Source organism: Thermobia domestica, chromosome 7, assembly GCF_964235325.1.
Source record: "Thermobia domestica chromosome 7, izTheDome1.hap1.1, whole genome shotgun sequence".
NCBI lineage: Eukaryota > Metazoa > Arthropoda > Insecta > Zygentoma > Lepismatidae > Thermobia > Thermobia domestica.
This window is the reverse complement of record NC_137460.1, coordinates 109,206,210-109,234,133: the sequence shown is the minus strand read 5'-3', so window position 1 is coordinate 109,234,133 and position 27,924 is coordinate 109,206,210. Positions and strand designations below refer to the sequence as shown.

Here is a 27,924-nt window from a genome sequence, read left to right as displayed (position 1 = left end):
CTGCATTATGTACCAGTACTCATTTGTGGTCAAGTAGCTAATGCATATTTTTTCTGTGTGAGTGGTTCCGGGGTCTATTTTCGGTGGTGATGCTTGACTCGGATACAAACCCGCTTAATGGTTCGGGTTTCAATTTAACCATTAGGTCCTTTATATCCAAATTACATTAGAATAAGGCTATTAAGAATAAAAGAAACTCCGTATAGCTTTATAAAAATATATTAAATAAGATGTCATACAGACATCTGTCAAGTTTATTATATTCGAAATAAATAATATTCTATACAGATAAATATAATGCAGAATATGCTAGCCCTTACAAACATGTAAAAGAGATTACATTGTCTTGTGCTGATCATTTCAAGTGAAAATGGGCTGTTATTTGGAAGCAGTTAACATATATGGAAAAGAACAGATCTGTCCGCACAGATATAAAAAGTGATACTTTAAGAGTTCCGTCCGCCGTTATGCAAAATAAACGTATGTCCTGAATACGAAGCAGACTCGCTGAAGAAAATGACAAAAGGTCATGTTTACAACTAACAGCGAATTTCTTTTGTTGCTTTTACTGCTAACCCTGTAAGACCTTGGTTTGGTCGACAACTGAGGCTTTGCTTTCCTCATCCTCATCTAACGAACCGGTAAAGAGACGACGAAGAACTGAAAGCGAACGGCTGATGGCCACAGGCAGGTAACGGGAATATGCGAGGGAAGGAAGGTCATTGAAGCCAGGTGCCATGATCAACGCTGAAGGACGACTAACTGACTAAAACTCAGGTATTGGTATTCGATATCGAGTGGCAAGTAATGTCTAAATTTATATTCGAAAAACATGTGAATATTAGGAGTCCTACTCAACTTATGCTGCGCCTACATCAACTCCGGTCCTCATTTTTCCTACAATTCATCCAGCTTATATATATATTGTTTTCTATATTTCCTGTTGCTTTCTGTTAAAAACTCGATTTCTTTGAACATAAATTTTGAAGATGTTGTTGAAGAATATAAGGCCATGGTTCCATTCAACAGAAGAATGTCATAAAAATGTATTGTACTTTACATTATGAAACACTTATTCTTACATACTTAGATTTTCTCTGATATTTCCTTGAATACATCTATAGTTTACAGGTACATGTATCTATATATGCTGTTTCTTTACATATGTGCATGAGTATAAAGGCATTTATTACGTGTATCTTTGTATTTCTGTTTTACTCTGTCTAATCCCTCCCCAACCTGCAATCACATTATCAAAATTACGCGTCTGTTACTGGTCCTATTTAAAGTCAATAAACGGCTGTGTGCACCAACGAAGTTCGAACGAGCGTTTACGTAAACGAGTTCAAAATTGAATTTTCTAACTTCAACATAGTTCAAGGAACTTTGTTGTGCCATTGAAAATCATAAGTTCAATATAGTTGGTTCTGTACTGTAGACTAACCAAGATCAAGAAGTTAAACCCCAAAAATCGGCAGTTCAAGCTTAAACATAGATCATTCACCGCTTGATTGAGACTTAACGCTGAATACTGTACGTGTAACAAACATTTTCACTGAACTTGGCTATGATTCTCATACTTCAGTTGAACTTCGTTAATATCCACGGTCGTAAGAATAGAAAAATGATCTACTGAAGGAAGACCTTTGATCAAAATTTTCTTTTCATAAAATAAAATATACTTGAACTGCAGATTTAAAGAAAAAAAAACTACACTATATAAGGTTATGCCCAAGTTTTTCATAATGGCATGTGATACTGGTGGATAATAAAGGATGTTCCGAACTAATATCCGGCGATTCGAAACCTTGTTACAAGTACAATAATTTCCTGAACTACTTAGGGAAATTAATGTTCAAAGAATTTTCCCATTACCTGTTTAGTACAGTATTTTTTTATTATTATTTTTGACACCCTAACTGTGTAATTCAAAATCTATGGCACACCTTAAAAAATAATTAACTACTAGCTGAACATGCGCCCTCTACACAGCGCATCAATCACATATGAGCGTGAATCTCCTTGTCAGTCCTGACAACATCTGTACATGTCCCTTTACAGATACAAATGAAAGACGTCTTGATAAAAATCGGCAAGGATACCATAAAGGGGAGATTTTTCTACTATTTTTTCGAAATCTCGCACCATTTGCATGATTAAACCTAGTTCCGGCTTGAGTTTCTAATTTATGTATGATTAGTGTTTTTTTGTCTTGCATGCAGTATGTAATAAGCAAATACATTACATACACACAATTAATTATAATGTCGGTGATATATGGTGTTCATTGGGCAAAGCACTCCAAACAATAAAGATTCATCTTGGACTGGAGAAATGGTTATCCTTCGTTTTTCCTTATAATTTACCCATGAAACAAATACCTGAGAGTTATACAACCCATACATACAGCTATGTGGTGTTGGAATATATAACTCGCAGGATATAACGCTTTACTTTTCTAAAATTTCAACACCCCAGTGTACCCTTAAAAATGTAATAAAGAAATAACGGCCTTCTTTTTTTTTAAAAAAAAAATATTCAATTAGAACTGGGCAATCTACACAAAACTTGGAATCGACCAGCGAAAACGGCACGTTTCTAGCACTTGTGGTTTTTGAGATCTCATTGCCGAAAGGATTGAGGACAAACATGTAAACTTTGCATTTTAATATATAGACTAGCTAAACCTGCGCTGTCTACTCAGCGCATCGTTCTCTTATGACCATGAATCTCCTCCAACTGTGTATGTCTCCTTACTCACACAAGTAAAGGATAGGAGAATCACAAAGGAAGTGAATGTCTATGTATAGATGTTGGAGTGAGTTTGTAGCAAATTTATAGAAGTAACATTATATCAAATGGAAATATTTTTTCCTAATAAATCCATATCCGCCGAGTACGTCTCATTGCGTCTCTTGAGGCCTTCGAGGTTGCCAGCATGCAATACATTTTGCCATTTAGGTTTAAGAAAAGCGACTGTAATATCCATCAATCTGCCATACGTAATTCGTCTACTGGTTGATTAACACTGTAGTTTCGGCCTGCAACAATGTTAATCTTATGACCTCAAAACGGTCCCTAAAATGTTGAATAGAACAATAACGACACGATTTTTTTTGAAAATTTGAATGAAAACTGGACAATCTACACAAAATTTGGAATCGACCAGTGAAAACTGCATGTTTCTAGCACTTGTGGATTAGGGATGCGCACGAGATGAGTCGAGACAGGATTTTTCTGACAAAATTCGAGTCGAGACACGGCTCTTTCAATAGAGAAATATCATTTTTCGAGTAGAGACATCACTTCTACAGCACATTTTCGAGACGAGACAGCCACAAATCTTGTCTCGTGCGCATCCCTACTTGGGGTTTTTGAGATCTCATTGTCGAAAGGATTGCGGACAAACATATAAATCTAGCATATCTGAATCTGCGCTCTCTACACAGTGCATCATTCGCATATGAGCATAAATCTCTTCATCCCTCACAACATCTGTACATGTCCCTTTACAACACAAGTGAAAGACGTCTTGATAAAAAAAAATCGGCAAGGGGTATCATAAAGGGGAGATTTTTTCGATTATTTTTCTCAATATCTCGCAACGTTTACAAGATTTGAGCTTACTTCCGGTTGGAGTTTCTAATTCATGTATGACCAGTGTGTTCTTTCTTCTTGCATGCAGTATATAATAAGGAAATACATTACATACACAATTAATTATAATGTCAGTAATATATAGTGATCATTGAGCAAAACACTTCAGAAATATTCATCTTAGACTGGAAAAATGGTTATCCTTCCTTTTTCATTATTATTTGCCCATGAAACAAACGCCCGAGACATATACAACCCCTATATACAACAATGTGGTGTTGGAATGTATAATGCATAGGATATGATTTTTTTTTTTTTTTTTTGTAATTTCAAGACTTCCAGTGTGCCCGTAAAAATGTAATAAAGAAATAATTGTCATGTGTTTCAAATATTCAATTAGAATTGGACAATCTACACAAAATTTGCAGTCGATCAGTGAAAACGTCATCTTTCTAGAGCCTGTACTTTCCGAGATTTCATTGTCGAAAGGACTGGCCACAAACATATAAACGTCCGAACTTCGAAAGATTCATAAAAGTTATGTATAATTCGAGGGTAGTTCAACAGTAAGATAATACCAACATGTCACTTTCATCGTGCTATTTGATTCCCAAAATGTGACTTCCCTACAATTAATGCACATGTCTGAGTAAAACAATCTCGAACAAGAACAGTTGAACTAAGGGCATGTGGGTTTTACATTTACAATACACCAGCTTCAGAAAAGAATTTGATACTGCGGTATGTCCAAACAAGTAATTGGGTAGCATTCTTCTTTTTCTCCTCTGATTCCCAATCAATTGCTGTAATATCTTACTTCAGCAGAGTTCGCTTCTGATAGTACATCTTCAATACGTGTCGTCTGCTCGCACGCTTTTTCTTTTTTTTAAGTAAAACTGAGGGATGAGTGACTGGTGTGAAATAAGTCTTCTGTATGTGAAATACTGACAGAATATCAATGCCTTACTATCATGCGATGCATAAAGGTGTAATTAGAAAAATTATCCCACTTTTACGAGTTATTCAGGATTCATAATAGATGCATCAATTGACCAAGCGCCATTTTGCGATTTTCGAGATGTTTACATCAGTGAGTAGGAAACAATGTAAATAATGTTTAAAAAAGTTGTTTGAAACCCTACATATTTGTTTAAATGTTCAGGAAAAGCTATTCGACGAAGCGCCAAGTACTGGATCGTAGGGGAAAAGTTTCTATTTCCTTCAATATCTCACATGGGAAGAGAGGGAGATTATATATCGAAGTGGAAGATGGCTTGTACACCAATCAATAGCACTAATGACGCCTATTACGAAATTGTAATAAAAAATTCCAGAATGCATATGAATATATGAATTATACGCGTTATATGAATATACAGGGTGTCCAGAAAATCCGTTTTCATCCTTAGAAATCGCAAACAGTGAACCAGATGCCAAAACGGGAAAACCAGTTTGATTATTTTAAAAATACAACGTATCAAAGCAGAAAGTCTTGTTTCAGGGCCACCCGCAAGGTCCCAGGAGGAGTCCAACTCAAAAATTGCAGATAGTGAGGGGGTCAAGTAGCATATCGTTGGAAACCTGCTGGGAAACGAAACAAAAGAAGACGGAACAAGTCTCGGCTCTCTATAATTATCCTGTGCAAAATGGACACCGATGAAAATGTCAGCAAAAAGTCATTGTAAAGTCTATGGCCACCTTAAAAAAAAAAAAAAAAAAAACTGTGAGACAGATGTCGAAGCAGGAAAACACATGTGTAATCATTTCAAATGTACAATGATTGAAAGTAAAAATATTTGTCCCAGGTCCTCCATAGGGTCCCAGATGGGGTCCTACTCAGAATTTTCAAATGGCAAGGGGGCTCAAGAAGGATATCGTTTGAAAGCTGTTGTTAAATGAAAGCAGATGGAAAAAGTGTGGGAGCTCTGCAATAACACTGTGCAACCATCTTGCATTTTAGTTCTTCTTTCTGTAGACGGGTTTTAGTTTGTTTTCACTTCAATTCTTATTCAACAAGAAGAAAGGAAATGTCCCTACTGTGAAATTTTGCACTTTGAGCCCAGTAATATCTAAATAAATAAATAAATAAGAGAAGAAAATTAAGAAATAAAGAAAAGAAAAGAAATAACATTTGACTTATTTGAGTATAGAACTGACTAGCTAACATATAATGTACAATAGTGGTACTTATGCTCGTTGTCTGGATTATCAAATAAAAAATGATTCAAACAAAAAAAATTCTTGCATCAGGAACAGCGAATACGTGCAATCGTGTCACAATGACAACAAGTACCGATTGCTAAATGGAAAGCGAATGTGCTTGGAGAATCGAAATGAGGATGTACATTTTGACCGGTCATCATTTTGAACAAGATAGTTTTAAAGTGTCAAGACTTGTTCCGCCTTCTTTCATTTCCCAACAGGTTTCCAACGATATGCTACTTGACCTCCCTTGCCATTTGAAAATTTTGAGTAGGACCCCATCTGGGACCCTATGGAGGACCCTGGGACAAGTATTTTTACTTTCAATCACTGTACTTTTGAAATTATAACAATGTTTTCCTGTTTTGACATCTGTCTCACCGTTTCGTTTTTGTTTTTTGTTTTTATGTTGCCATAGACTTCACAATGACGTTTTTGCTGACCCTTTGACCGGCCGTTATTTTGCACAGGATAATTCTAGAGAGTCGAGGCTTGTTCCATCTTCTTCCATTTTCCAACAGGTTTCCAACGATATGCTTCTAGACCCCCTTACCATTTGCAATGTTTGAGTTGGGCCCCGCCTGGACCCCTGCGAGTGGCCCTGGGACAACACTTTTTGTTTTGATACCTTGTACTTTTAAAATTATCAAACACGTGCTTTCCTGTTTTGGCATCTGGTTCACCGTTTGCAATTTCTAGGAGTGGAAACGGATTTTCTGGACACCCTGTATATTCATATAACTCGCACAGTATATGCATTCGGAAAATTTTTATTACAGTTTCGTAATAGGCGTCATTAGTGCTTTCGATTGGTGTATAAGCCATCTTCCACTTCAATATATAATTTCCCTCTCTTCCCTTGTCAGAATCGTGTTTTGGCGCTTGGTCAATTGATGAATAACACCGTCCAAATAACTGTTTATCTCTTGAGTAGTTTCTAACAAGTTTTCTTCCCTTTCTGAAACAGACAAAGTTGTCTCTCTTCCTTAAAAAAATCATGTAAAACAATATCACATCATCCGTATTTCCCCATGTATTTTCATGTATTTAAACATTTTCGCTGGTTGATGAAATTTGCCTTCTTTGTGAATCAGTTACAGCAATCAGAAAAATACACTTGCAAGAAACAAATAAGATTAAACGGCACAAGCCTATCATTTGTAATTTTATATCTACCTAACCCACAGAGATGACATATATAAAACAAAGGAAATTTTGTTTATAAAATATTTTGTTATAAGCTCGAACACCATATAATTGAACCTAAGGTAAGAAATCAAGGAAAACATGGTTGTTCTATAAACAGCCGCGGCTTCAATATATACAGATTTGTAGATCTTTTGAAACAGGGGCAAGCAGAAAATGAAATGACAATGTATCAACTCCAGATGGGACACGTCGCTAAATCAAAGAAAGCGAAGTGGTGACGCCTTTATCGATGTATTGTGAAATTCAAAAGAAGGGTTGGATCACAAGAAATAGTCGTAATACAGCACTTTGATGCTGCAGTGTCTCCCTACATTTCATTTATAAGTGATTCTTGGTGCTTTGTTTATTTTGATTTATGCAAACTTTCGTATAATTCCTATCACTTCATTTTATGTTTTGTTTTCTGTAAGACATTTTGTAACTTCGTGTAACATTATCACAGCTCGATGTTAATTGTACCTATTCATATACCGTAATTGTGCTTAAGTTTTCTGTAGTAATTCTGTAACTTCCTCTAACATTTTCATATTTCGATGTCAAACATACAATATCAGTCATATACTGTCATAGTCTAGTCATATACTGTAATTGGGCTTATACTTTTTAAATATGTGCCTTTTAAATGAATATTTTTTTAAAAATTTATACACACATTTTAAAGTCATTTCTTGACAGTACTACCAACATAATTTTGCATTAGGCGAATCTTGAATTCAAGATTCGCCTACACTTTCTCTTGAGTTAACATATGTAAATTTCATTGCCTGGGATTATTAGGCGAATCTTGAATAGGCGAAAGTTGAAGTCACCGGCTTGCAAGCACATAATCATCTCACTCCATCATCAAAGCCTCAATCCCAGTACAAATAAGTAGAGAAAAACTCTGATAAAATTTTGCAAGCCAAATGTACGTCAGCCCCTGAACTAGCAAACAACGAAAAATAAGTATTCTTACAGCCAGGAACGTACGCAGGGTCCGGACCCTCCTCCGAAATGTCAACTTTTGTGTAAATTTAGCCTAATTTTAGGGGACATTTTAGGAATTTTAATATAAAATACCCTCATATTGAGTCTGAATTCCCCTCCGAAATAAATTCCTGCGTACGCTACTGCTTACAGTGTTCAAAGCTATAAATAGTAAACTTTTCTATAAAGTGCCATCATAGTAAGTAATACCCTACCTTTCTCCCGGAACAGCATTTTAAATTAGCTGGTTTCGTGTGTGCACCACAGGTGACACGAACACATCGATACGATAATATCTATTATGGTTTATCGATAACATTGATTACCGTGATCCTCCATACATTTGGGTATGCATAACTTTTCTTTTTCAACATTGATTTCACGAAGGTAGGTTTTGAACCATCGAAAATTATTTTGAAATTAATTGTATTAATAAATAATTAATTTAGAGCAGTAATCTGTAAGTGATTTTGAGTTGGGTTTATTTACTAATCGGCATATATCAGAGAAAAAAAAAAAAACAAATGTAGAAGTTTACGATTATGAAGATGCTATATAAGCTTTGTGTGTGTGTGTGTGTGTGGTTTTACGTTACTTTCAGAAAAGTGAATTAGCATTGCTGTACAAGCACAAGTTAATGAGGAGGGAATCAGGAAGACATGAACGATCAAGTATATTTTGATTCGGCGTAAGAAGTACATAAAAACAGGCAGGTCGCTCAATTGCGCTGCTCCACGCAATTCAACGACAATTATTTTGATATTAGTGACAGAGATTAGAACTTCACAGTTTACCTTATTTCAAAATATTTATGAATTTATCCACATTCCACTTTGAAGTGCGTTAATAGTACCGCATGAGTTAACATCGGAATAACATATATAAAGTGAAGCATCCTGTGCTGTCAATTTTTGGATAAATCACATGCAATATCATTTTCATGATGAGTCTAATAAAAATTAATGTATCATTGTTTGACATTTAACTCCTCCTAGACCGCTACACCGATTTTGGTTTTTGGTGTGAGTGCACTCTGGTTTAACTGAGGTTTCTAGCACATTTTCGGCAAGAAGGAAAAAAATGAGGGGGTGATATGTAAAAATATGTTTGACAGCTAACTCTTCCTGGACCGCTTCACCGATTTTGATTGTTTTTGGTACGTGAGTGGTCCCTCGCCTAACTTACGTTTTAGCATTTTTACCAAAAAGGAGGGAAACTGACGTGTAAAAAAATTATCGAAAATTATCGATATTAGTGCCCAATTCATACTTTTCGGGATCGCTGAGATGAATACCAACATTGCTGATTCCGTTTCAGTCCAAATTCATCCCCATCGGCATTGGGGTGAGGTGGAAAGACGGTGATAAATCAGAATAATCAAAAACGACTGATGTTAACGTCCAATCCGTAGTTATGGCGTCGCTAAGATGTATAGTGACACTCCAGACGCCTTTTAATTCAAATTCACCTCCATCGGCAGGAGGTTCATAGGTAGAGATTGACATGTAAAAATAATGGGAAACAATTGATATTAGTATCGTATCCATAGTTTTTAGGGTCGCTGAAATGAACAGTGACACTCCAGATGCCGTTTCAAACCAAATTCATTCCCCATCGTATCTTTAGCCCAGAATTTTATGTATTTCATTGTTTTTAACATTCTCTCATAAAGATGAAACGCCAATGTGATTTGGGATGAATTTGTTGGAATCTCCTTATCAAGAAACTTTTACCTCCGTTTCACACTTGCATTATAATCAAGGATCTTCACCCCTTAGGAGTAATGAGGGGCAAAAAAAAAAAAAAAAAACGACGTGCTTTAAAACTATCTGGCAAATTACCAACTGGCAATTTTCTTGCCATAAATCTAGATTTGAGAAAGCTTAAGTAAGTATACGTATTTTCTAACATTAATTTCATAATTTGTGTATATATGGATTGACTGAATTTTATTTAGCACAGTTGACTTAATAATAGGATTCACAAAGCAACAAAGGGCATGTTTACAATTATTATATAGCAGGAACTATTTTTGAAAGCATAATTGTCATAAAACCAATAAGCTGCATGCATATGATAACTCGTTAACTGCGGATATAAGTGCGGACACATACCGGCATCATATACTGCAGACCAAGTTAGAAATGTTTCAGGAAACCTCAAACGTTTCGTTTCAGAGCCAGAAATCGCGTTTATATTATCGCGATTTTTTGCGAAATTCGGCATTACTTGCGATAAATGCGAATAAAAGTGAAAAAGTGGAATTCTTGCTAATTGTTGTTAATAATAACTAAAAAGCGCATTTCCAATATTATTTAACATTCCATTATCTCATGCAAGTCACTGGCTAGAAAATTTGAGCAGTAACAAAAAAGGCAAGGTTCAAGTGACGGCATCATTAGTCAGTGAACATGGAAGTGTTGTTGCTCAATTGATTAAATAAGTAGAAAGGTCCAATTATCCTTATGCTCACCTTATTATCGGGAAAACGAAAAACTTGCGAAATAAATTAGAGTTAGCTGAAGCACGAAAATTTGGGTCTGATACTGCAGAGTTAATTTAAAATGGTAGTGCTTCTCACCAGGCTGAAGTTGAAGTAAAGTTGAAATCTGCGTCTAAAAAGTGTTGGTGAAGCTACAAAATTACACGCAAGCAAGTGACGACAATTCTGTGTAGAGAGTTTACGATAAGCTCTGCGAGTTATTAGATCCATAAACTAATTTCACTTCATAAAGATGTAGACATCAACAAAACTGTACTGTTGTTTAATTTGTTGACTGTGTTTTGTGGTGAAAATGCTCATGATCTGTTGGTTGCTTACCGTGAATTTAAAAGTAAATTCTACCGTGAATGACAATAATGACAATAATGAACATTAAGTGAAGTTAAGTATTTCAAACAGTAAACTATGTTGTGTTCGGAAGTCTCGTTATTAGTTTTTCATTACTTCCCCTCCTATTACTTCGAATGCATTGTTGTCAAACCGACAATTTTAAAAGAATTGGTGAAATTTGCGCGCGCAATTATGTTTTGGAGAAATATACATGTATCGTATGTATCGGTAGAGACGTTTTGCAAAACAATTCATTTATTTTATAAAATATCCCCTACCAAATAATTGAGTTAGGCAAAAGGAGAAACGGTTCCTGGGAAGTAAAAATCCGTACTTGAAATTCCTTGAGTTTTTCAGTTTTTTTCAGCTTTTCCTCAAGTTCCCTGGCTTTTCCAAGGATTTCCCACAAGCTGAATTCTCTGATTTTCCACGTTATCCAGGTCGGTAAGAAACCTGATGGTGTAAACTTGAAGAAAGAAAAGAAATTTAAAAAATAATACCACATACAAAAATTATGAAAAATGTTTTTAGAAGATGATACTGAGATTTACATTACGTCTTGTCCATCAATCTAGTAAAATTAACTCACAGTATAAAGATCATGACACAACTAAAAAGTGCTCACGCTTGGATAAAATTCTAATTGCGCTTTTTATACTAATCTGAGGACGATGAATCCAAAGCAACAACCGTATTTTAAAACATATCCTTCTACGCGGTTACGAAGAAAAGGATTTCAAATTTGGGATTACTGAAGTACCGCGTATCATAATTCTAACAGTGTCCACGCTTTGTCACATTTCTAATTACACTTTTTATACTACTTGCAGGAAAACAATAGAATTATTTTTAAACATAAATGTCATGAGGTGCTTAGAAGAGAGATATCAAATTTGGGGTGTAAATAAATATAAATACTCCAACTTTGAGGTATGTTTCTCTCGTGACCATGACACATATGTTTGAAAATAGTTCAATTTGGTTCAAGATCGTCGAATTAGTATAAAAAACGAAATAGAAATGTATCAAAACCTGGACACTTTTACTCTTGGTATAAGCGTTATGTCAAATATCCCAACTTTGAAGTCATTTTACTCACGACTCCATTGACGGATATGTTTCAAAATAGTTTAATTGGATTCAGCATCTTCAAAGTAGTATAAAAAGCACAATTAGAAATTTATCCAAGCATTGGCACTTATTACTTGTGGCATGATCATTAGTTCTTTTAAAGCTGGTAGGGATCCTATAGACCTCAGTGTGAACTTGCAGTGTTAAAATGGCTGGTTAGTCGGCTTAAGCTCTTCGGCTTGTGTTTTGGAAGTTTAGTTTCTTTTAACCTTATGGACAAAATATTCAAGAATGGTTTAATATTATTGGTTATTGTAGGGTAGTTGGCAAAAAACTTTTTAATAGGTCCTAGTAAACGGCGTTTTAATAAATAACTACAGCATTTACAAGAAGAAAAATCAGGAAGTTAATGCAGATAGCTTTCGAAGAAGTATTAATGATAATAAAAGTATAACCCACATTGTTTACGTATTTATATGCAGAGGAAGTTGGTTCCGCAAAATGAGCGGAAAATTCTCTTTTTATGTAAATTTAATAGCAGGAATAACGTTTTGTTTTATATGTGAACGAGTGATGGTGCTTACTCTTCCGGAAAAACAAATGACGTCTTCAGCATACATCACTGTGGGTGCTGGCAGTCAACAAGTGGATGTTTAGTGAATACTGAATCACAAAAAAGGCTCAATGCGGAAATAGTAATTTAGCAAGTTCCGGTTTTTAAAATAATAAAACAACATATTATACACAGAAATGGAAGATATTCCCCTCAGTTGGTTTCAAAGTTACATATTTTGTTATACACAAAGATCAAATTTTGACTTCTGTACAATGAAAACTATTTGTAACTCAACTGAAAGAAAACTACTTGAACGCCTGCCCAGTGATGCTTTTTAGTGTGTAGTTACTGTATCGGTGCACAGTAGTGCTGTTAAAATTACTCGAGTAATTTGTCTGCTATTATTCAAATATCCGAATATTAGTTTTCAATATTCGGATAATTATTCGATCAACTATTTATTTAAATTATTTTTTATTCGAACAAAGCTCGAATAATTATTCGATATGCGAGATAACAGATTGAATAATTACTGGAAGAATCTTTCATTCTAATAATGAATTATTCAAATTTTAACAACACTAGTGCATTATATTTTATGTAACAGAAGTACAAGGTGAGATCAAAAAGTACGGTGAATGTAATTGCACAGTGCCATCTATTACTGTTGTATCCATTTCAACTAGTAAGCCCGGTAGCCTAAATCTTTTGTACAGTCAGTGTTGAATTTGAACGAGTTGTGACATGTTAGTTGGCTTCCAGAGGCAGAAGAGTGAGGACGTGTTAAGAGTGTCTGTCGCGCGCCAATATTAAGTTTTGTTCTAAGCTGCAAAAAAGTGCCAAAGAAACTCACGAAATGTCAAAATCAGCGTATGGCAATGAAGCGGTGGCATTGAAGACTGTTTACAAGTGGTATGAGCGATTCAAAAGTGGCAAGGAGTCGGTTGAAAACGAGCAACGATCGAGACATCCTTCGACGTCAAAACAAATGAAAACGTGCAAACAGTGGCACAAATGATTTGTTTGTACAGGCGAATGACTATTCGATGGCTTTCCGAAAAAGTAACATCTCGTATGGGTCCGTGAAAAGCATTTTAACCGCCGATTAAATGGGCAAATAGCTTCCTTCTTCACCACTAAAACGCCCGTACCACACCTTGCTTTTGATCCGCGAGTCTTAGGCCGAAAAAGTACTCATGTCTGTCTACATTCGCTGTGCTCAAAGGAAAACATTTTGACACGATTCTTGACGTTGAGAGAGCTACAGCAGAGCAGCTGAACGCTCTTCCAAAAGAAGCCTTCTAGAAATGCTTCCCGTCATTGATTTAACGTTGGGATAATTGCATTGCTACCCAAGGACAGTACTTTGAAGGAAATTAAATCAAATTTCATGTAAGTTTATTACTTTCTAATAAAATTATTCACCATATTTTTTTTTTTTATCATACCTCGTACTATATTTGACTGATAAAATAACATTGTTTCACTTAAAGTGCGGGAAAAAATAAACGACTAAAAATACCATTAAAACTAATGACGATTTTGGTCGTTCATTTTTGTTCTGTACTTTATATTGTTTTTATTTAGAACAACCGTTTACCTGGAATCACAACTAAAACGACAAAAATGCTCGTTTTAAATAGGAAAGTCTAATAATGCAGCACCAGCACATCGATGGGCTTCGAAACTTCGTTTAATATTCTTTGAGCTTTATATGAAAGTACTACACGTCCTCGATTGAGAATAAATCATACGCCCACTCATCTGTGAGAGGGAAATACGATTTTAATTTTAATTATAAATTTCAAATTTTGTACATGTTCTCCCAGAATTTTCTTCTAGGTTAAATTTTTGAAACTTCTGACAAGGTGATATAAGAACAATCATATTATTTTAAGAGCTCACGAAGAAAAAGAAAAAAAAAACTTAGAGAAGGCAAAAAGAAAAAGGACAAAAATGATGAAAATGAAATAAAGAGAATTGCAAACCTAATTACGTGCTCGTTCTATGACACACTTTTCATGCAAATATTGCAAACTCTTAATGTTTCACAATATCTTACGATTACCTAACATTTCTAATTGCGTTAAACAGTCCAGTAGCGATGCTACCTAAGTTTCAAATTCTTCACCGACCTTCTTGGCCTGCTCTGAGACCACCTCGACTTCTTAGTAACTGTGAGCACTAAGCTCTTCTGAGCAAACAGATCTCTTTCTAAGCACATCATCACACATTTATTTTTATTAAAGAACTCTGCTAATTACTAGTTTCACGTTTATAATAATCACACAGCCAATTTCATGCAACGTGAGACAAACGTAGAACCATAAGGGAAGGAAAAATCCCAAATCACACTACTATTACAATAAAAGAAATATGATTTTAACCTCAAAAATTATTTTACAGTCATCACTCAGTCTTCTCTGTTATGACCGTGGCCATAGGCGCTGACTTCAGGTACGCTTGGTCACGCTAGCATGGCCCGAAACAAAACAGGACACATTCAGCATGCCCTTGAACTTTATATAGCTTCAAACAAAATATTCTTCTTCCAAAAAGAAGAAAATTCCTTTACCACGTTCATGCTTGATACTTTTCTCACTCAACAAGAGGATTTGAAATGAAGGCAACATTTTTCAATAATAGCTGAGAACGTTGGAGCATTTCAATTTACCAAATAGCCAGAAGATACATAAAAAAGCAGCATTTCAATTCACCAAATAGCCAGACGATACATAAAAAAAGCATTTCGCCAAAGTCAGAAGATCATGGAGAACTGATTGCTATTAGTTTAAACAACAATCATGGAACTAATAACAAAATCCAACAAACACTGCTTCAGGTTAATACTACAAAGCTTATTTCGGGTTTTAACAATTTCATGTTGCGTTGCTGTCAAAACTAAGAAGCATTTGACACGAAGGAATGTTAAAATAAATCACACTGTCAATGTCATCGTAATCTATCATCATTGGTAGATCACTTACCGCCAAGTTATCCTCCCCATGATTACGATTCTTAGCTAACCTCTTCGTTTTGACTCGCGTAAGAATTAAACTCGCAGTCTTCTTTCCCTCTCCTTTACTGTAAATTCTATCTTCTACCATAGTCCTAATATATTTCTTCTCCATTGATGCTCTAAGCAGCCTCATTTTTAAGTTCTGATGTTCTTATTCATAAACCATTTATTATATATGTGCGTGCCGAAAATTTCTAAGTTGGAGTACATCTACCACTTACTCGTCATCATATTCAACCCAAAGAAATTTGAATAATTGGGAAGCCGTACAGCAAATAAATATCATTTTCGATCAAACTTAATAACTTTTACGAAAACTGGAATTGTCTTTTTACTAAATTACGTGCATGTCAAAGTTTATAACTTGGAGTTTACCCTCTTATTACTGACAAATTTCAATCCCAATTAATAAACTTATTTTCTAAACCAGAAAGAAAGCAGATACTACGTTTCATTAAAGTTTCGTAAATTTTATGGAAGTTACCGTGGAGCAAACACACAAATACATGTAGAGTTCAATTGTAGAAACTATAGAGAAGCCAGCAAGAGAAGGTATCTGACAGCTCGCAGTGACGTTGCTACTACTCACGTATCATGGCTTTTCTCGGTGCATCTATAATGGCAATTTAAGTAAAGGTGTACGACAAAGTGATCGTAGCCGGTAACACTAGTACCAAAGTAGGGACTGCATTTTACCTGCGCCTGTGGTTTAAAAAAAAAAAAAAAAAAAACTTCAGAGACCATCTCCTGTTGGCCCCGCTATAGCATAGTAAGAGAAACCTAATAAATCTATAAAACAGTAATACGATATCTGGCAACAATCTGAAACATCTGAAATACCTCTTGTATACACTATGTCCAGAAATCAAGTAAAAATTTCTTCCAAGTGTTTCAAAACTTTTGGCCTGAACTGTAGTTTGAAAATTAATTTAATTTTTCCGACTTTGAACAATGTCATGCCTAGAACGGTACTTTGCCTTTGTATTCTAATTTCTTCTGTTTGTATCGTACAATTGCAGTTTCAGAAAACTGCATATAAACACCACATGCAAAAAACGAAAAAAAAAAGTTGCTTTCACGTGCTAGTTATGTAGACCTTACAAAATATATTTTTGCTTGCGTTCTGGCGACAATAATTATATGCATTGTGCTCATTCTTTGAAACCTACTTAAGTATACCAACAAAAAATTGAAAACAGTAGCTTAATCTTGGATGTGAAAGCCAACTTTAATCGCATTCATGCGCTTGAAAGCTGTAACAACAAGGCCAAACGAATGCGAAAATTACGTTTTTGAAAGTTAAATCTACAAACAAATTTGGAATATCAAATTCAGTAATAAATATTTGTTTTTCCAGATTAGTTATAAAAGTTATACGTGTGTGCACATGATATTGGTTGGTATTATGTAAATGATTGAGAAGGAAATATTATATAAAATGAAGTAATTTATCAAATGACATTCTCTGACACATTAACTACCAAACACGATATGTTTTTTAGCATCGTTTCATTTATTTTTTAATACGATTACGAGTCAAAATAATGATCTTAACTAAATAAATAAATAACATTCTCTTGATAATTTATATTTGTTATCACAAGAGACAAAGCACGAGCAAAACAAAATAAAAGTGGAAGCGAAACAGACGTAAGTTAATTCATTTTGAGATTTAAAAAAAAAAAGTCTACAAACTGTTTTCTTTTCCTCCTTATTTCTTTCTTTCCTTCTTAATGAAGCAATACTAATCTTAAATTAATCATTATGTTAAATTTATGAGTAACTTTCGTAAGACCTAAATGGCACACGACCTAAAGATATGACCTAAATTTTAGATTTTCTGCTGTTTAAGGCTTATACCTGTTTCATTTACTTGCTTTAGTTGTGAAATTTACCACCAGAACACAGAACTGCGAAAATGGAGGAGTTGCCATAATGCTGCTACGAACGTAGCTAATTCCAAGGGAACAGCTATATTATTATTATTATTATTATTATTATTATTAAAATAATAATAATAATAATAATAATAATAATTATTATTATTATTATTATTATTATTATTATTATTATTCAGTACAAAATACTGAATATACAAAATAATTATACAAAATAACTAACTTCATTGTAAGAATGCTTTAAGGCAGTTTTCTTACATACAAGTTAGTTTAAAATACAAATTTCGTCAATAAAGAAAAACTTGACTTTGTAAAGATGCATTCTCATCAAGAAGGAATATACTTTAATACGTCAGCTTCATTTGTCAGTAAACTATGCCATTACACATACGCATTTCTTTATCAGAAAAAAAATCTTGTATCTAACCTATTTCATAGAAGTTATTAACAGTAAATATGACCGTGGTATCTTTTAGATTGAGCATTACTCTCTCCATTGTGCTATAAATATGTACTTTCAATTTGAGGCCGCGGTGGGTCTGCGATATAGTGTTCATCTCTGGTCCCTGCGGTCCAGCTCTGTCAAACAGGCTTTGTGGTTGACAAACACCGTGTGTGTGTGGGGGGGGGGGGTTTCTTGGGGTTCTCCCGTTTCCTACCACTTACTTCATTCCACCATTTCATTCATTCTCATCACCGTATCCTTTAACCTACATGACAACCGTGAGATGTAAATCTGAAAGTTTACTTTTATTATTATTATTATTTATTATTATTATTATTATTATTATTATTATTATTATTATTATTATTATTTTACAAAAATAAAGTAAAATAATTTATCGGAATATAGGTAGCAATCACTTACAAGCCATTTTCTTTAGTTTCAGATAATTTTTTTATGGTAATCATTGGCAGAGATATGTAGGCTCATCCGTATGACAGACCTATATGCCAAAGCGTTCAACTTTGCAAAGTAAATTTTGAAATTTACAGCTTTTATGGACCCTCTTTGAAGAACTAGGCTTAATCAAAGCGTCTATCAGCATTTGGAAGTGCAACTTGCTGATCTCTCGTGTTGCTTTCTTGAGGTGAGTATTGTATCTCATATCGTCTAAAAGAAGTAATGGATTTCTGGTGTTTAAATAGTAACGAATAAGATATATTTATTTATTTATTTTTAAAAATTTTAAATTCATAGGAAAATGGTATTTTAAAAATATTTCAAACTTCAATGCAAACTTTTGTCGCTATTGGGATATGATATTCAAGCTAATCTATTTGGTGAAAAATTACGTTTTATAATTATAGATTAAAATTATGATCTTTAGTAGACTAAGCATTCCTCTTCCCCACTCCTCTCTTCCTTAGGGCTCCACATAGGAACACGGAAGTAGTACAAACTTGGCAGCAGGAATAGTAAAAGAATAGTAAATTAATCGATTAAAGAGTTATCAGAATATGTTGTAGTTTTAATGTCACCAACTTTTTAATTGAAAATTCTGCTTTAGAACACCGTAAAAAAAAAAAAAAAAAAAAAAAAAGATACTGGAATTATGTGTCGCAAGAAATTTTGTTTGCATGTGATTGATACATTTCATCAAGAAATATAACATTTTAATAATTGTTTGAATTGTTTGAACTTTCTACCAGCACTCTCACGAAGCTTTTCTAAATGAAATACAGCAGACTTTGTGAAGTGCAACAATGAGCACAATACAAGGAAATATTTAAAATGAAATGGAATGAAATCTTTGAGTTTTACGATCCACAGTTATGCCAGTTAGGATAAAGGAGGCGGTATGATGAGAAATGAATGAAATGGTGGAATGAACAAAGTAGGAGGAAACGGGAGAATCCCGAAGAAACCCACGCACACGGTGTTTGTCTACCACAAAATTCACTTGGCGCGAGCTGGGATCGAACTAGGGACCCCAGGTACCAGAGGTAAACGCTCTACCACTGAGCCACCGCAACCTCAGGAAATATTTATATAATAATAATCTTTGTACAAATAAATAACCATAAAAATAAATAATAAAAATAATCAATAATGTTGTTGAACAAATACATATTAAAACTAAATAAAAATCAGTATATAAATCATCTATGTATCATATGAAAAGATGTCCCATCTTTTTAAATTTGTATTTGCTAACCAAGTTATTGGGAATTGCTTAAGGGCCTTACATTTGGCCTAATCTTACGATCGATTCGTATCGAATTGATTCATTTTATTCTAAGCACATTCAACTTGTGATCGGTGGGAATAAATCTGTGGCTTGGGTCTAAAAGGGCCAATGCCACTTTTTGGAGAAAAAAAAAAAAGTTCGTCAAATTTTAACGCCTTTAAATGGATATTTTCTTGTGCAAGACAACGCAAATGTTAATATGAATCGTATATATTCCAAACTATTTCGTGTTGACATTTGCTCTTCTTGCACAAGAAAATATCCATTTATAGACGTTAAAATTGAAGAGTCTCATTTTTTCCAAAAAATTACATTGGCCGTTTTAGACTCATGCCACAGAAATATCTTGCGATCGCAAGAGCTACGAATTTCAAATTAAGTGAAGTTATTTTTGTAATCAATTATATACTATGCTCATTACACCCCATATAGTCAGAAAGATGCACAACTTAACAACTTAACTTAATTCACTGTTGTTCGGAATTCAATAACGCTTTATTATTATTATTATTATTATTATTATTATTATTATTATTATTATTATTATTATTATTATTATTATTATTATTAATTATAGATGTTTCTCACGGTAGTTTACTATATCTCTAGACTAGCTGTGACGATAGCATGCTCACTTTTCCGAAGTCCGTAAAATATAAATAGTCTGCATGTTATAAATTAAATCATTAAAAAAGTGGTACACAACAGAATATTAATATTATGAATATTCAGACTATTAGTATACAAGGAACACGTGAATAACATATGAACCTATAACGAAAAAAAGTACAACGATTGTCATCATAATCTCAAACTAATCCCATTACAATTAAAGATAATGATTGTGTTAATTTTCTGCGACATTGTTAAGTCGCAAAGGGGATTATTGGAATAAGTACGAATTGATATAAAGGAAGATTCAAAGATATTCCTAGACTGTATGTAACAATTAGCACCTATAAAAATTGAACTGAAGCAATGAGGGGAAAATGATGCTTTGATAAAAAAGAAAGACTGCCTAAGAATAAAGAGAGGAACTCGAAACAAAATGGAAGACTATACAAAACTGATTTGTTATTGTTTTTAATCTAATGACTCAACAAATGCTTCTCTCTTTTATCACCTTATCTTAACTCTTTGCCAATTTAAATAAATAATCACAGCAGGATCTTAATTTACTACGTACGTGGTACTCAAACGTAAAATTTTTCGCACGACAGTTTCATTTGTATTCCTCTACAGGTAGAAAATTCTAATTACTCCATGAAATAAATGAACAAAGTGTACTGTGGAAGCATCCATTAAGTTTCTTTTAATCTTTATATATATATAGGGGCTTGACAAAAAAAAAAAACTAAAGACACTTCACACAGGACACGTAAGTTTGGCCCTCCACTGTACAACACGTGTTGCGGTTGCCGATATTTTTTTTTTTTTTTTGTTTGTTTGTTTTCAATGTGTCATGTGGACCTTTCTCTTCCGTCAGCAGTAACCAGTTCACCTGTGACTGTCGTGGTGTGAAAGTGGTGTGGTAAAATGGACGTCCCGACAGACTTCCAAAGAGGCATGATCGTTGGTGCCCGTCTGGTTGGAGCTTCAGTGGCAACAGTGGCGAACATTCTTCGGGTATCGAAAGGCACTGTATCCAATGTCATTAGGGCATACACAATTCATGAGCAAAAAACGTCTGCAAAGCACAACAGTGGTCGAAAGACAATCCTATCAGATAGGGACCGGAGGGCATTTAAAACGAATTGTAGCAGCTAAAAAGAAAACCACTGCAATGAAAATTACGTCTGAACTTTATTCCGGCCTACAGAACCCGGTTTCATCAAAAACAGTGAGACGGGAACTTCATAAAATGAAAATTCATGGCAGGGCCGCTATCGCCAAACCCCTGGTCACAGCAGTAAATGCGAAGAGGCGTATCCAGTTGTGCAAGGACCACAACGCGTGGACTCATGAGCAGTGAAAATATGTAATGTGGTCCGATGAATCGACCTTCATCTTATTTCCAACAACCGGTCGTGTTTACGTATGGAGAACCTGTCGCAGACCTATGATACAGACTGTCTGCGCCCAACTGTAAAGCATGGGGTGGTTCTGTTACAGTATGGGCAGTGATATCGTAGTTTTCTGCAATCCCATTATAGCCCTGCATGAAATGATGAATGCTAAGTCGTATGAGGCAGGGTGGATTGATTTAAATCACTCTGATTTAAATCGCGATTTTAATCAAGATTTAAATCACTTGATTTTTTTAATAAAAATCGTTGATTTAAATCAAATTCCGAAATGAATTAATTTAAAGTGAAAGTAAGTAAAATCCCGTTTCTCTTCTATTATTTCGATTATGGAAGACAATAATCATAATACAATGAGACTCAAATGTATGTAAGCACAGTATGAAAACGATTACAATGTAGGGAACGAACAGGGAAAATCCCGTTTGAACGGGTTACGGGTGAACCCTGCTTTCTTCTCTTTGTAACACAAGGTTTTAAAATTTCCATTGCAACGGGGAAATCACCATGGACATTTAAGATGAAAACTCTTTTGTGTCCACGTCTATTTGTTTGTTTCCAGATAATAGGGGCGTATTTAGAGGGGTCCGATCCCCCTCCGAAACAAAAAATAAAAATTGATTTTAAAATTTTGGCTGAAATTTATGTACCAAATACATAAAGTTCCTCGGGATCGTAATATGACAAATTTCGGATGCGTTAAAATATCGAATAATACTTTTGATAAAGTGGATACTTGACCCCATTGCAGAACATGCCGCGATCTGCGAGTGATCGCAGAAAATTTGCCGCGCCTGTGCAAGAAAAATTGTGCAGGAAATAAAATAGCCAACAGAAAATTATAAAAACGTGCCTGCTATGTACAGATGTCTTAAATGCACGAACAACTCGTATTTGAACTGTTTTTCACGTCACATAAAGCATATTTTAACAACCACAAGTGTTTCTTCTGCTGGAACTGATCATCTTGATTTTTTTATTTTGGAATTCCTGCAGAAAATTTTTGACTTACAAAAGCTCATCGCATAAAGACAGAGAAAGTTCTGCTATCGGCTAATATATAGGATCAGAAAACGATATTCACGAAGAAATTAAATATCGACTAAAAGCAGGGAATACATGTTATTATTCAGTTCAAAATCTCTTATCGTCGCGAATTGTGTCGAGGAATTTGGAAGCTTTAAAATATATTAAACGATAATTATGCCTGTTGTGCTGTATGGTTGTGAAACATGGTCGCTTACGCCGAGGGAAGAACGCAGACTGAAAGTAATTGAGAATAAAATCCTGAAACGAATATTCGGAGCCAAAAGGAACGGAAATGAGGAATGGCGAAAACTTCATGATGAGGAACTGCATAATTTATACCGTTCACCAAACATTGTTAGGGTCATCAAAACTTGGAGGCTCAGGTGGGCAGGACATGTAGCGAGAATGGAAGAAACTAGGAACGCTTTCAAAGTTTTAACTGGAAGTCCAATCGGAAAACGACCATTAGGAAGACCTAGGCGCAGATGGGAGGACAATATTAAGATGGATCTCGCAGAAATAAGAATACAAAATAGAAACTGGATTCAGTTGACTAAGGATAGAAGTCAGGAGAGCTTTTGTGAACATGGCATTGAACTTCCGGGCTCCATAGGTCATAGAGTGAGTTAGTTAATTTTGGGCGAAATTTATATACTTTATATGTATTTCGTGCCGCTAGCTAGTACCAATTGTTTAAAAATATGCACCTGCCAAATATCAGAAACTTTGGTGAAAAGGAAAGTGTCATGTTGATATACATTGCTGTACTTTTTCCTTAATGCTTCAGAAACGTTGTTTGAGATTGAAATAGGTTAACGATTGAGAATTATTTCAAAATTAAAACCCAATACTTTCACTTAAATGGCATAATTAACATTTAATACTAATTCCTAATGTTTTTTCTTCAGTTCGCGACTTGTATTATACGAAGAAAAAGATTTGATTTAAATCAAAAAAATCGATTTAAATCAAAAAAATCAACAAAAATGATTTTTTTGAAAAAAATCATGATTTTTTTACACCCTGGTATGAGGCCATTTTGGGGGACCAGGTTCTACCCATGGCCCAAATATTGTTCCCTTATGGGGATAGCATCTACCAAGATGATTTTGCACCCTGTCACGCTACAAAAACGGTGAAATCATGGAGGAGCATGACCAGGAGCTATCACACCTCCCCTGGGTCCCACAATCACCAGATCTGAATGTCATTGAGCCATTGTAGTCTGAGTTAGAAAGGCGTGTTCGGTCTCATTACCCTCCACCAGCATCCCTTAAGGAATTGGAGCATGTTTTGGAGGAAAATGGTACAAAATTCCACCACACACCACGATTCAGGAGCTGTATACGTCCATTTAACGTCGGATCCAAGCTGTTTTGGATGCAAAAGGAAATATGTACCACCATACTGGCCCCACACCAACTGTCCAACCTCTCTCTCTCTCTCTTTCTATATAGTGATAGGGTGTTAATGAACTATACCGACAAACTGTAAGAGATGATTCCTCACATCAAAATAAGAGAAAAAGTTCATATGGACCTGTGGTTAAAAGTGCATAGTTTCAGAGCTAGGACTGTCCAAAATCGCGAAAAAGCTAAATTTCAACACTCTCTATTTAAAATTCCAGAAACTGTGGATGCTGGTCCTTATCAGCATAACCCGGGTCTCCCACGCCAAAGGCGCGTACGCTAACCGCTACGAAGGAGCTCTAGATGAGGTTTGCATCTAGGGTTATTTTTATCGTATCATTTTAAAGGTAGTAATTAAGGGAGGGGGAGGGAAAGATCTATAAAAAATAAATAAAACCTAATTACTCTTGAACCACCCGACCGATTTCGATCAAATTTTCAGCATAGATGAGGTTCAGGCCTGTGATGGTTTTGTCACATCACTTTGACGGTGCAACTTAGGGGAGGAACATTTATAAATGATCGAAAATGACTGATATTAGTATTGAATCTATAGTTTTTGTGGTCGCTGAGATGAACAGTGATCTTTCCGATGCCGTTTAAATCGATGTCACTAAAAACGAAAACAGCATATTTCACGGGTATCAAATACATGAAATACGGAGTTGTGCATTTAAATTTTCATTTTAATCCAGCAAAGCGGGTAATCGATGCTAGTTATTTAATAAACAGCATGAACCACTACTGTAAAAGTAATTTCCTATTGTCATTAATCAGTCAAATGCGCATACGTATCCATACGCGAGGAAGCGGGCCTACCCAAAATTAAAATCCTAAAGCCGGCCCTGCCTCTACCTCTATAACTTGACTACCTGCTTAACAGTCATATACGCGTCTGTGCGATGACTACTTGCATAATTTCTACCATTTTTGTGAAACAAAATGATTAGGAATAAGATTTCTGGACTTTCAGCAGCCTCTATGGCCATGTTAGCCCGTCACGTATAAGGAATGACGTCTCTCGGCGATCACACTATCCGAGAAAGGGAAGAAAGAAAGAGTTGGGGAGGCAAGCAAGCGGCCTGGGACCTGCAAATTAGATACCATCCCGGCATTTGCCTGGTGTGAATAAAAAAAACAGGAAAACGCCACTCAGGATGGCTGGCCTGAAAAAGCTTTTACACTTTCTGGACCGAATGCCCTCACCGGGAATCGAACCCGGGACCGCTCGCACCAAAGGCGAGAGCGTTATCGACTACGCCACGCAGGGCCACTCTGTGAAACAAAATATAATCAGTTTAGACAGATTTTGCTGTATATGACAGTATGCTAGTGTGTGTGAAACAATTCTTTGAGTCTACTATACACGTGTACAATAATACAAACATTAAATCACATACAAATATTTCTATGTAATTACATCACATATTTCAATATTCTTGAAACACTCTTCTTGATCAGCAATCTGCTGAATTCCTGAAATCAGTAGTATTGCAATATTGCCCGTTTAAGCAGCCAGTCATCATATTTAATGTATGCATTATTATGTTTAGTTGTTGCTTCTGAGGTCGTTGCCTGAATTGTTTTGACGTCCAGCTATTTTCACGTTCACCGCTCACAAGGTGCAAGTGCCGCGGATCACTGCTAGAGGGCATCAACAATAAAGATACTAACTACTATCACTGCTGGTTGGTTGGTTCTTGTCGGTTCTTCACTCATTGGTTAAGACTATGTGGTATCACACGGCAAAAACACGGAACGGCACGTTGAGAGAAACAGAAATGAAAGTTCCTGTGATTCTTCTTAGAATCAGTTTTTTTTTTTTTTTTTTTTTTTTAATATTTTTGTTAGCAAAAAGGAACTGTGATTTTTCTCTTGTGAATGAAATTACAATGATCCACCACATCAGTCTTCAAACTACTTTTAAACACATTAAAGCGTTTTTGTTTTCAGTAAAATATTTCTAGAAAGTAATATTTTCAGAATGACGCTTTAAGAAAAAAAAATATCTAAGAATGCTACACGGAAATCTTTGTTTTAGTTTGTACGATGACTCGAAGCAATGAGTTCAGTAGAAATATAATAATGCTGTCAGCGAAATGCGAAAACTTCTTCCGATTTCTTCTTGCAAAAGAGTGTGTGTCTAATTCTTCATTAGCAAAAAATGAAGCTTATAATTAATACGGAAAGTGGTGAAATTGTCACCCATGTACTTCACTTGTTAATTAGTTTTTCATTTTTTTTTTTTTTTACCAAAAATAATAGTGATTATTATAGAAAACAGATTTCGTTAAAGGAAACAGAAAGTGTACTAGGTTAGACGGTAACAAAATTGTATTACTTTAGCAGTGCTCTAATTATATTTCCCCTAGATTTAGAATAATATATTATTGAATATTTACTTCATGTATAGGCCTACACATAACCTATCTGAATAATGATATCTTATATACAAATATGAAGCTGACTATTGGTTCATCAGTTTGTATGTTTGTCCTTTATATACAAATTCAAACTGTTAGCATATTTCTAGGTAACTGCAGTGAAGATACAATGGCTATTTAGAAATTTTAAATTCCGTATCCTAAAGAGTTCAAAATTTATGTTGAATCTCAGAAACCCCTCATATTAGACAACCCAAACAGCAACACTGAGTTCCAGGTTGCATACTGTTCAACAAGTACCCCTATAAACCCAGCAGTTCTTGGAAGTATACTATAATTGTAAAATTCATCTTGAATATAAATTTTCACGAAATAGAACAAATATGCCATTTTCGGAATAAGAATATTATTTAGCTTGGTCTCAACTTTGGGAAAACTCATTTTGGGGATATTTTGGGAAATTCATATGGCTTATCAGAACTCATTCCTCGTTTTCATCAAGCTCTTATTTATAAGTAGACTTTGGAATTTTAGGTGCAAAAGTTTGGTAAAAAGATGCAAAACGGGTGCAACTTTTTGGTTTTAAAAAAGGATCATAAAAAGTGTAAAATTGTATTTTTAATAAAACGATATTTCAAATGTGATTATTCATACAGACAGCACTGAAAGTAATTGCATCATATATAAAGACTCAAAATTCACTCATGTATAAGTCTACGTAGTCTGCCTATAACAAGAACACAATGTTATTAAAGTCACAAATCCAGAAAACTATTAGAACTTATAACATTTCACTGAAATTTACAAGTTCAGAAAATTGTTAAAACAGTTAACATTTAACATTTTTTTAGTGAGGCAGTGGGGCTGGTCAGAAAGTAAATATTTGTGTGTACAAAAGCACTTAATAATACCGATTCCTGATAGATCTGATTGGTCAGTTTGATGTTGCCACCTCTCTTTACTTCTTATTCAACAGCTTTTGCATACAATATTTATACTACAGATAATCCACAACGGAGAGATTTTGGTTGAAAAAACTTTCAACAGCCATCAGGGACAACCAACAAGTTGTGTGTCAAAGCTAATCTTAGCTCAATAAAGGATCTGATGGCACAACTTAACAAACGCTACAAACAACGCTCCAACAACAACAACAACAACAAAAAGCTTCTAAGAGAACAAAGGGAGAGAGAAAGAGAGTGAATATGGAGGAATAGAGTGAACAAATATTTTTAATTAGTTACGACTGTACTGAAGCGAAAGTAGTGTGATCCCACACACGTTCCTTGCCTAATTATTATAGAAATAACATGTGGCAAATGAGTTCTCCCTCCCCCCGTAAAAAAACATCTTTAAAAATGCAAAATGGTGGTGCTTACATTGAAAAAATACAAAGGTGCAACAAAACTATAGTTAAAAGTGTTTATTTAATGTTTCCTTTGCAAAACAAGGAAATTTGGTAATTTTAGTAGAAAAATTAAGATGCACCACTTAAAATTCTTAGTTCCATTCATAAGTTTCCATCAGGTTCTATA

General features: G+C 34.8%; 1 protein-coding gene and 1 non-coding gene across 3 annotated transcripts in view; both read right to left on the bottom strand.

Annotated features, from left to right (window-relative positions):
* LOC145690324 (uncharacterized) overlaps nt 1-27,924 on the bottom strand; it is a 268,337-nt gene that overhangs the window by 113,166 nt on the left and 127,247 nt on the right. The window lies entirely within an intron of this gene.
* On the bottom strand, nt 25,203-25,276 carry TRNAQ-UUG (transfer RNA glutamine (anticodon UUG)). The gene has a single exon. It is a non-coding gene; the product is annotated as a tRNA-Gln (tRNA).